Raw genomic sequence first — 9,857 nt, forward strand, 5'->3', positions numbered from 1 at the left:
CAAAATTATCATCTCTAGCTTTTGCTGGTAAACATCGTGAATTATTTCAAATAACCTAAACAACTTGGTTTTTTCCTAAACCAAGCATCTTGTTTTCAATAATTAGATTAGTTAACTATTAGTTGGTGTATTTTTTAAGCAATAAATCTACTAAGGTAATATACACAGATATCAAAAGAAAAACTCTTGACTCTGTCTCTCATTTAAAATTAATTGATGCAATACAAAATTAAAAGCAGTCTAGTTAGTTGGTTTAAGAGTTTCTAAACGATAGAACTCAAAAAGTGGTAACTAATAACATATTTTTAGAATTTTTTACTATTTTTAGTGGAGTCCCTCAAGAAGGGGTTATTAGCCCACTGTTATTTAAATAAATGATATAGCTTCAGAAATCGATGTTAGCAGCAACATTAAACTCTTCGCAGATGACACCAAAGTTTTTAGCCAACCGAACAAAATTTTACGGAGTTCTTTAGATAAGTTTTAAAATTGGTTAAATAAAAGAATTAAATTTAAATCCTAGTGTATATCAAGTTCTAAATATTCAAAATATTACTACTATATAATTTTTATACTTTAAAATATAAAATACAAAGTTATATTCAAATAAAGTGCTTAAGGATCTTGGAATTTTTGTTGTTAAAAATTTAATTTGGATCACCGTTGTAATTACCTCTACCGAATTGCATCAACTACATCTTTTAAAGTTTTTAAGAGCTTTAAGTCTACGGATATAAACATCCTTAAAAAGTTGTTACTTATACACATTTGTCTTAAGTTAGAATATAACACACTAATCTGGTGTCCATAGTTAAAATAATATATTGAACATATAGAATCTGTTCGAAGAAAATATACCAGATTAATTTTCAATATCTTATACGTCTTACCTTGATAGATTAACAAAACTTTAAAATATCCTTATTAATCTTTAGAATACGGGAGACTTGAATTTAAATTCATTACTTTTTTAAAATAAAAGTTTATATTTAATTAACTTTTGAACATTATAGAACTAACTATTTACTGAGAGGAAGTGGAAAAAAAAAATTCATGCAAACATCATTCCAATAATGAGGCTTGGCATAGTTGCTTTTAATCGGTTAGTTAAAATTTGGGAACAAACATCCAACTAAATTATTTGCTTGCAGAAAAGTTAAAGAATTTCGATTATAGTTGAAAAAGTTTGGTTTAAATATAAGGTATGTTAGTAAAATTAACAAATGATTTTAACCAACCATCAATTTAATTTTAAGATTTAGCTTAGTCCAATTTTTTCAGCTGCGCTTATTAATGATGAGTCCTTTTTCAATGATTATTTATCTGGCCAGTCTAATGTTCATGTGCTTGGGGCATTTAAGTTTTTATTTTTGTTGCTAGTCAATGCATTTAAATATTTCATGTTGATCGTTCTACACCAAAGCGTAAATAAGTTTGATCATCCTGTACATGACGTCAAACTGTTCTGGTGAACAATTCGATAACCGAAAGGTTTTTACGTACACCAAATTTTTGGACCAAAATTTTAAGCGTGTTTTTTGTCGTTCAATGAACAATAAAATACAAGTTTGTGATTAAAATTTTTGCTTTTTATGTTAATTTATAAATTTTATAACAAAATATGTTGTTTTCTTTGTTTTTACACAAATGAACTTTTTCTGTTATTTTTTCGTTATGTGTGTCTCTGTTTAATTGATCTAGGTTTTTATTCCTAGGTTCACTTTATGGACAATAGTAGTATTAAAACAATGTTTGTCGCTGCATTAAAAAAATAGATCTATTGAAATGTTATTCATTGAGTGTCATGTAAGACGAAGTGCTAGTGTTAACGTTACAGTGTCTATTTAGAAAAATATAATAAAAAAGCAGTATTTCCTAACGTTTGAAACTTTTGAGATTGCTGATGATTAGAAATATTTCTTAATTCTAAACTATTAACGACTCAATATAACACAACCAAGATTTGATAAACAAAAATTTTATTTTTATATGTATATCACAACAGCACAAAGAAGTTTTAAGAAAACACTGCCATAAAAGTTTAAAAACGCTGCGCTCAGTACGGTTAAGCAAAAAACTGCTAGTTGGACAACAAATGAGATGCGCTGAGAGTTGTACCAACTTGATAAACGCGTCTCTATTGATAATGTGTAATTTTTTTTAAATTAATTTATTTAGCTCAAATATATTAAAATTAGTAATATGCTTTATTTGCTAAATAGCATTTAGTTATAGAAACGTTTTTAGGGCTGCTACTGGTTTTTGAGAATTTTCTTCCAGAATATACACGCTTTTGAGTCTATTTTTAATTTAAAGTCAAGTTTAAGGTTTAAAAATGTGATAACTTTACTACTTAACCTGAATAACTGTTTACAGTTCAAAGTTTATAGTGATTATTGTTCAAATTTCAGGGTTTTTTAGCCTAATTGATCAACGTCTAGGTTTTAAGCATCCCTGCATTTTAAAGGTTGTTGGCAGCCTAATAATTGAGACAAGTGTTTTATTTTATGCAACCAAAAAATGAAGTTCAAGTAAATATTATTAGTATGAAAACCCAAACTTTCCCTGGACAAGAAACTAATCTGTTTCCATGTGTACGACTTGATAACTGAAACATCTTTTAAACAGGTCCCAGGAATAATGTTTTCAGCAATAAACAATTTATTAAATTATAATAACTTATAGACTTAAAAAAAGAGCTTGATTGCAAATACAGCTAAAATATAATTTGACAACCTTTTCCCTGATTTTTGGGATATCTAACTTCATTAATAAAGATTTATTTTATTTTGACTAAAAATAATTTTATACAATCGAAATATAAAGATAAATCGTCTATTCTGGAGCTTTTAGTATCTGTCTTCATCCATCCAAATATTCTAAACGGACCAAAAATACGTCTGTCAAGAAATATACGCAGCAATGTTTGTTTAGAACACTATAAAACTTCATACCAGGTTTTCCTAAAGTAAATAATTTTGGCTATAAGGGGCAGTAACTAGTAAGGCAATTGAAAAGTAAATGGGTAACTATCTAGTAAAAGGATAGTTTTTGAAGAGTGGGGGCGACTATTTTTTAAACAACTGCCAAGGGTACGTTTATAGAAGTTTTTTTGAAAACTCTGATTTATATTGTTTGGACTTGTACAATCGTACTTTTGTGAAAGCAAACGAAAGCAAACTTTAAGTTTACGAGGAAAAAGATCTGTGTTGGCAAAAAATAAATGTTGACAAGGTTTGGAACATATTTAACATGGTTCAAAACTATTCTTATTTATATAACTGTCATACTAGTAATTTACTGAAACTTATCTAAACCAAAAAAATAAATATTAAGCGCAACATAGTAAACATCTACTCGTATAAATTTGATTAAATACAATTTAAATTTGTTAAGAAATAAACTTTATAACACAAAAAACTTTTGTCATGTTCTATCAAAAAAGAATATACAAACTGAAAAATATGTTGTCACTAATTATGATTTACAGAAAAAAAAGAAATTAGTTGTTTATAAAAGTATTCCAACTTATTTTTAGAAATAAAACTTATTATACAAAGTAATAAAATAGCAACACCAGTAATTCAAAAAAAAAAAGAAATATTATAAGCAAAGACTAATTGACATTATATATAATTGACATTATATATATAATTGAAAGTTTTGTGTTATAGTTAAACTTAAACACTATAAATTTTCATGTAAAGAAACAAATAAATTAAAAGTCAATACTTAAATAAGACATAAATTTTATGGAATCTTAACTTAGAAAATAATAGACTATGTACAAAATAGGAGATACTTCAAGAATAGAAGGTTTTAGAAAAATCTGTTTTTTGATAAAAACTATGTACGCCTTTAAACATCCTAATGAAAAATAAGTTAACTTTATCTTTTAGAAAAAACACATAAACCCTTTTAAATGACATAAGATAAATTTCAAAGTACAACAAAAATCGATTGAAACTTCTACACGCACCTCAACAGTGAAACTGATCAATATTTTTTATTTTGTTGCTTCATTTTTTGTAAACTTTCTCGATAAATTCCGCGAGTTTTTCGTCTTTCTTCGACAATCCCCTACGTCGTGTGTTGTCAGCTTTATGTGAACCTGTGTGGGGAAAAATTTGATAAAAAATTATTGTTTCAATGAGAAAATTTATGTTTGTGAAATAAAGAGCAGTTTAAAAATATCGTTGCTTAGAAGTTCAAAGATTTGGAGAAAATCATAAATCTTAATACTAAGGAAAAATAAATTGAATGAAGCATTCTAGGTGCAATTGTCAACAAAATGCTATATGTTTACACAAAATAAAACACTGAATAACGTAATTGATAGCCTTGAAGAACTTTTGAATGAAGTTAACAAATTTTTACAACATTATATTCTTATAAAAACAAATTACAAAAAAAAAAAATATTGTTGCAAACTTTTAGTTTTAGAGATATTTGAACTGTTTCAAATACAATACACTGGATAAAATTGATATTTTGTAATCAATGACATACATGTAAGCAAAAAAAAAACGTACATTTTTAAAAACTACTACAGAGTTGAAAACAACAGTGTAGCCTACAAATGTCAAAATAACAAGTTCAGCTCAATGTAATGCAAGAAATAAAATTTAAATTAAATTTTTTATTTAAAATAATAAATGTGTTATTATTGTATTCTTCTAAGTTGTAAATAAATTGATAAACATAAACGAATATTAAATTCATTGCAAATCAATAAACATTGTTGCTAGTATAAAATTTCTCCTTCATTGACATATGGCAAATTATTTTAACTATATTTGCTTAAACACTAACTTTATAGTAAATACAACACATAAGAATAAGTTTATTTTAGTTCGTTTTAACAACGTTTAACTCTAAAGCTCACTTAATTAAAATAACTATTCATTTATTAATCAACTTAATTTAAATATATAAGATGCTCAATAAAATGTATACAACAATTTTTTTTTATTAAACACTTACAATAAACTCACAAACAACTAACTTACCAAGTAATTTTTATTGATTAAGTTTATTTATTTATAGTATTAGTAATATACAGTTCTTACTTATTTAAACATAATATATAAAATAGCATTACAAAAAAATATTTATAACGTTTATACAGATTTCAACGTATTATTTGTTTTAAACAAAACTAATTTTTACAATACAAAAACATTAATAAAATTCTAAATAAGATTAAAAACTAAAATGCCGTCTAAAATAAAAACTTAAATTAATAAATTATAAACTTTAATAACAAAATATCATAAATTTGCACATCAAGTTATCATTTGTAACATATTTATACATTTTACTTCAAGTCTTTGAACTTAAAACTAACTTAAATAATTTTTAAATACTATACTAATTAACAAACTTTAAGTTTTACTATAAAAAATTAAGTAACAAAACATAAAACTTTGATAAACTATTTCATTTAATCTAAAAATAAAGCTACAAAGTAACGAGTTAATACAAGCCAACAAAACAGTTATGAGCTGTTATAACCTCTAATTAAATACGTGCGTGTGTTTTGTCTATACTGTAATGTGTTTTATAAAGCTTATGTAATTTGTCATCATAACTTTACAAGCTTTCATTAAAAAAATATTTTAAATGAGCTGTTTTGACTGAATGATATAAGTTTACCAAATATTTAATTACCTTATTTTTTCTACTTTTTAAAAAAATTAAAAATTATTACTACAACTAAATGAACACTGAAATTCAATGAAACTAAAGTGTTTATTAGTATAAAAAATATTTGTTTGGTCATTAAGTTAGTTGTTTTGATTAAAAAAATTTTATTTAACTAATATCGTTTGAAACAATGAACAATTTACAAAGTTAATTGTTGCTTGAAATTAATTTTTTTAAGTATAACAAAAAATCTCACAATAAACGTTTAATTAAATTTTATTCAAAAAAGTAACAAGTTTTTTATCATAGACTTAATTTTAATAATAACAAGAAGACGTGTCTACAAAGTTTAAAACAAATTCACGAAAGTCACTACAAAAAGCCACTAACATCATTGTAAAAATCGCAACAAGACTATTTCAGTACAAGAAAAACACTTAACAAACCAACCTTGTTGTAACAGTTACTCCACTCCGGGTGGTGATTCAACTTGTCACTCCTGATGGCAATTCTCGTTATGAAGCCGAACGCCTCATTAAAATCAACGAACTGGAACTGCTTGCTCACCGCGCTGCCATTGTCAACTGGCTTCCAGTTCATTTTCGTCAGTTTTCTGATGAGTTCTTTGTAGTCATCAGTGTCTAGTTTGGTTAGCTGTAAAAATACAAGCAACTGCTAAATTGTGAACTCAAGTATTTGTTTTGAAACAATCTATACCTGTTAAGTGGTTTTTGAAACTTTGTATAATGTTGATGTATCTAGTAATTTTTTGCATGAAGACAAAAAATAAAATTTTAATCTAAATTAGATTTTGATAAGATTTATTTTTGACTACATTATCCAAAAAACTATTTTTAACTTGTTGGTCGGCTTTTTTTTATGTGACATATAACTTATATAGTATTTGTAAGAAGAGAAAAAAAAAACTTTATTCCTTTAAAAACTAATCATAATTCATAAAAAAAACTTTTATGATGTTTATAAATTTTACAAGATTTAGTAGTTGCAAAACTTTTTTTTGCACACAAACAACTATTTCTAAAAAACCAAATGTTTAAAAAAATTGTCAGGTTGAAAAAAAAATTAATCAGTTTCATAAAATAACTTCCATAATAATTGCTATACAAATAGAAAGGAATACCTATTTTTATTGATATATATCACTATAAATTTAATTCTAGTGTAAGGCATATAAACAATATAAAAAACAATAAACAAAAATCCATTTATTAAGTTATATAGTAAATTTAAATAGACTGATTATTCTATTACCCTAGAATTTTATACTGACAAAAATGAACTATTTTAAAAAACATCAACTAATATATTTTAGGTTTATTATAAATTTTATAATGAATTACTCTTTTTTTAGAATTATGTTATTAAAATGGTAGTCAAAAAAAACAGTACATATCTTTTTCTTTTTTTTTCTAATCTATATTTTTTGTAAAATTTAAATTATGCAAAATTTTTCACAGTCTTGCTAAAAATTATAAGTTTGTAAAATTACAAAAAAAAAATTGTGCATGTTAGGTATTTAACAATTTTAAATTGAAAGATTCATTTTAATCTTAATATTCAAAAAAAAAAAAGACAAACCTTTTTCTTAGTGGCAACCTTTTTAATGTGAGTTGTTGAAAAGTTCTGTTTTTTTGAAACGGTGCGAATAAAATTGCTCCAATGTGACATGGTTAATTTATGTATATAAACAATTCACTTTTAAAATAAACCTTGAAAACAAAATCAAGTTAATGTTAATTAATTTAAATATTGTTTCTTTAACAAAAACGTTTGCAAAATTAGTTTCCCACTGAAACTTTTAGTAAAAAAAGTAAACAGGCTTACATAAAAAAAATATTTTGAGTTTTCAAATTAAAAACTTTAGTCTTCTTTTTAAAAAATGTTAAACAAACTCTTATATGTGTTAAAACAGATTCTTAACATTAAAATAAATAAAAAATGTTGTTCTTGAATTTTGTTTTATTTATTTATACAAACCAGGGTTGCCAAATGTTTTTGGAAAACTTTTTAAAGGTTTTCAGAATTTCTTCCAGGTTTTTATAATTACATATTTTAGGGTCTATTTTTAGTTTGAATAAGTTGAAGGTAAAAACCTGTGTTATATAGTATAAAGACATTTAAAATACATCTTAAAGCTTCTTTGAATGTGTTTTTTACTAACAAAAACTTTTGATGATGACAAAACATTATTTCTAAATCTATGTGATAGATTTGTTTTGTGATAGATTTTTAGTATCAAATAAAAATTTTACTACTTCACACAAAAAATTGTTTAAAATTCCAGGTGTTTTAGTGATTTTTGTTCAAAATTCGAGATCTTTAGTTATTTTTGCTCAAAATTCTAGTTTTTTTTTCAAAATTTCTCAAATTCAAGGTTTTTCCAGACTTTTTTAGCCTAAATTGTCAAATTCCAAGTTTTTTAAGGATTCCAAAATTTTCACCACAACCCTGTTAAATACTCCTTATAATAAATAATTCTAAACTTTGCAACAAACATTTACACAGCTTTAGGGCTCGACCTAAAGGTACTTAGAAAACCTAGGTGGGACATAATTTCACAGGTCTATATAAAATCTAAAAAAAATCTTTATGATATTTCAGGGTTGTTTATAAGTTTTTCCAGGTTTCAAAAGTACAAATTTTTGTTCTTTGTTTTTTAGTACAAAATGAAACTTAAAGTAAAAAAAAATGTCATAAATAGTACAGAATATTTAAAATATATTGAAATTCTACTTTAAATGTGTTATACAGTTTAAAAAAAAATGAATACAAAAAAACAATGTTTTACATTGATTTTTGTATCTAATCTAAATTTCATTATTTTGATTTTGGCTCAAAACTACAGGTGATTTTATGCTAAAATGTCAAATGCCAGGTAGTTCCAAGTTTTTTAGCAACCCTGTAAATTGTTCATACAAACAACAGCTTTTTACAAAACTAAGTATATATCTCAACTTAAACCTATACTAACTTTTACTTTAAAAGTATGAAAAATATACTTATCTTTTAAAAAGTGGTAAAGATTAATTGATTTATATACAAGAAATACTTAGTCCCCATTGCATCAATTTTTTACTAATTTTTAAATAAATGGCGAATTAAAAAAATTTAGTTAATCTGCAAATACTCATAATTTGTATTAAAAATATCTCATTTTGTATAGTATAACAATTGTATAGTATCAAAATGTAAAACAAAAGTTTTTGCATGTACCTTAATTACGTATTTAGGAAAAGATATAAAAGTTAAGACTTAAAAAAAAGGTTTTGAAATAACATAATTCTTTGATGAAAAAACTAAAATGAAAAGAATATCATCAAACAGTTACAGACTAACATTATATATAAACAAAAATAAAAAAAATATTTCCTTAACCAAACAGAAAAAAAAATTGAAACTTTATTAAACAATTTAAGATATCTATATAATAATGTTGTTTAATATTGAATAATAATTTTAAATTTTTTATCTTAGTGAAAATCTACATGATGAAAACTTTATAAAGTTGTTACAAGTAAAATTTTGCAAGAAAATAACATTCCTGATTTTTCCTATGACAATAAAAAAAATGTAAAAATAACGCCTATGAAATATTTGATATTAAAAAAAAGCTAAAAAAAGTTAATCAAAAATGTATGGATATATTATAGTTACATTACTGTAAATATAACAACTTAAGAAATGATGTTATATTTGATAAAATAAATTGAAGTAAAACATTAATAGCAGGGTTTCCCAAAGCGGGCCAAGTGACATAAATTTAGGGGGCCATGAGGAACAAAGGAGTCACAAAGGGGCCATGAGGTCATAATTTGAAACTTGCACTAGATATTCTGGAGTTGATGATATGAAGAGCAATGAAAAAAGTTTTAGGTGGCTTTTAATCGTAATTTTTGAGTGGTCTTGTTGGAGGGGCCACAGCTTTATTAATTTCTGTTTAGGGGGTCTTTTTTAAAACGTTTGGTAAACCCTGGATTAAATAGCTTTCAAGTAAATTAAATTCAACTGTAATAAATAAGAACTTACCTAAACTTCAAAAAAAAAACACAAACCAACCAAGGTCATGGATAATGTGTGGTCGTATAAAATTGTTAAGGATACAGTTTATTCTTATCATATTAGTCATAAGTCTGTAAAAATTTGTTATTTTACAAAAGAAAACTAAAAACATTTTTATTATTACTTTTTAC

General features: G+C 24.6%; 1 pseudogene across 1 annotated transcript; it reads right to left on the reverse strand.

Annotated features, from left to right (window-relative positions):
• Positions 1-3,874: 3,874 nt before the first annotated feature.
• LOC145847637 (pterin-4-alpha-carbinolamine dehydratase-like) lies at positions 3,875-7,376 on the reverse strand (annotated as a pseudogene). The gene is made up of 3 exons (XR_014371426.1): positions 7,246-7,376; positions 6,097-6,300; positions 3,875-4,111 (listed from the first exon to the last, which is right to left on the reverse strand). The product of XR_014371426.1 is annotated as a pterin-4-alpha-carbinolamine dehydratase-like (transcript).
• Between the last annotated feature and the right edge of the window lie 2,481 nt (positions 7,377-9,857).

The sequence above is a fragment of the Thalia democratica genome, unplaced genomic scaffold, assembly GCF_965202585.1.
Source record: "Thalia democratica unplaced genomic scaffold, ktThaDemo2.hap1.1 HAP1_SCAFFOLD_1014, whole genome shotgun sequence".
NCBI classification, from domain to species: Eukaryota; Metazoa; Chordata; class Thaliacea; order Salpida; family Salpidae; genus Thalia; species Thalia democratica.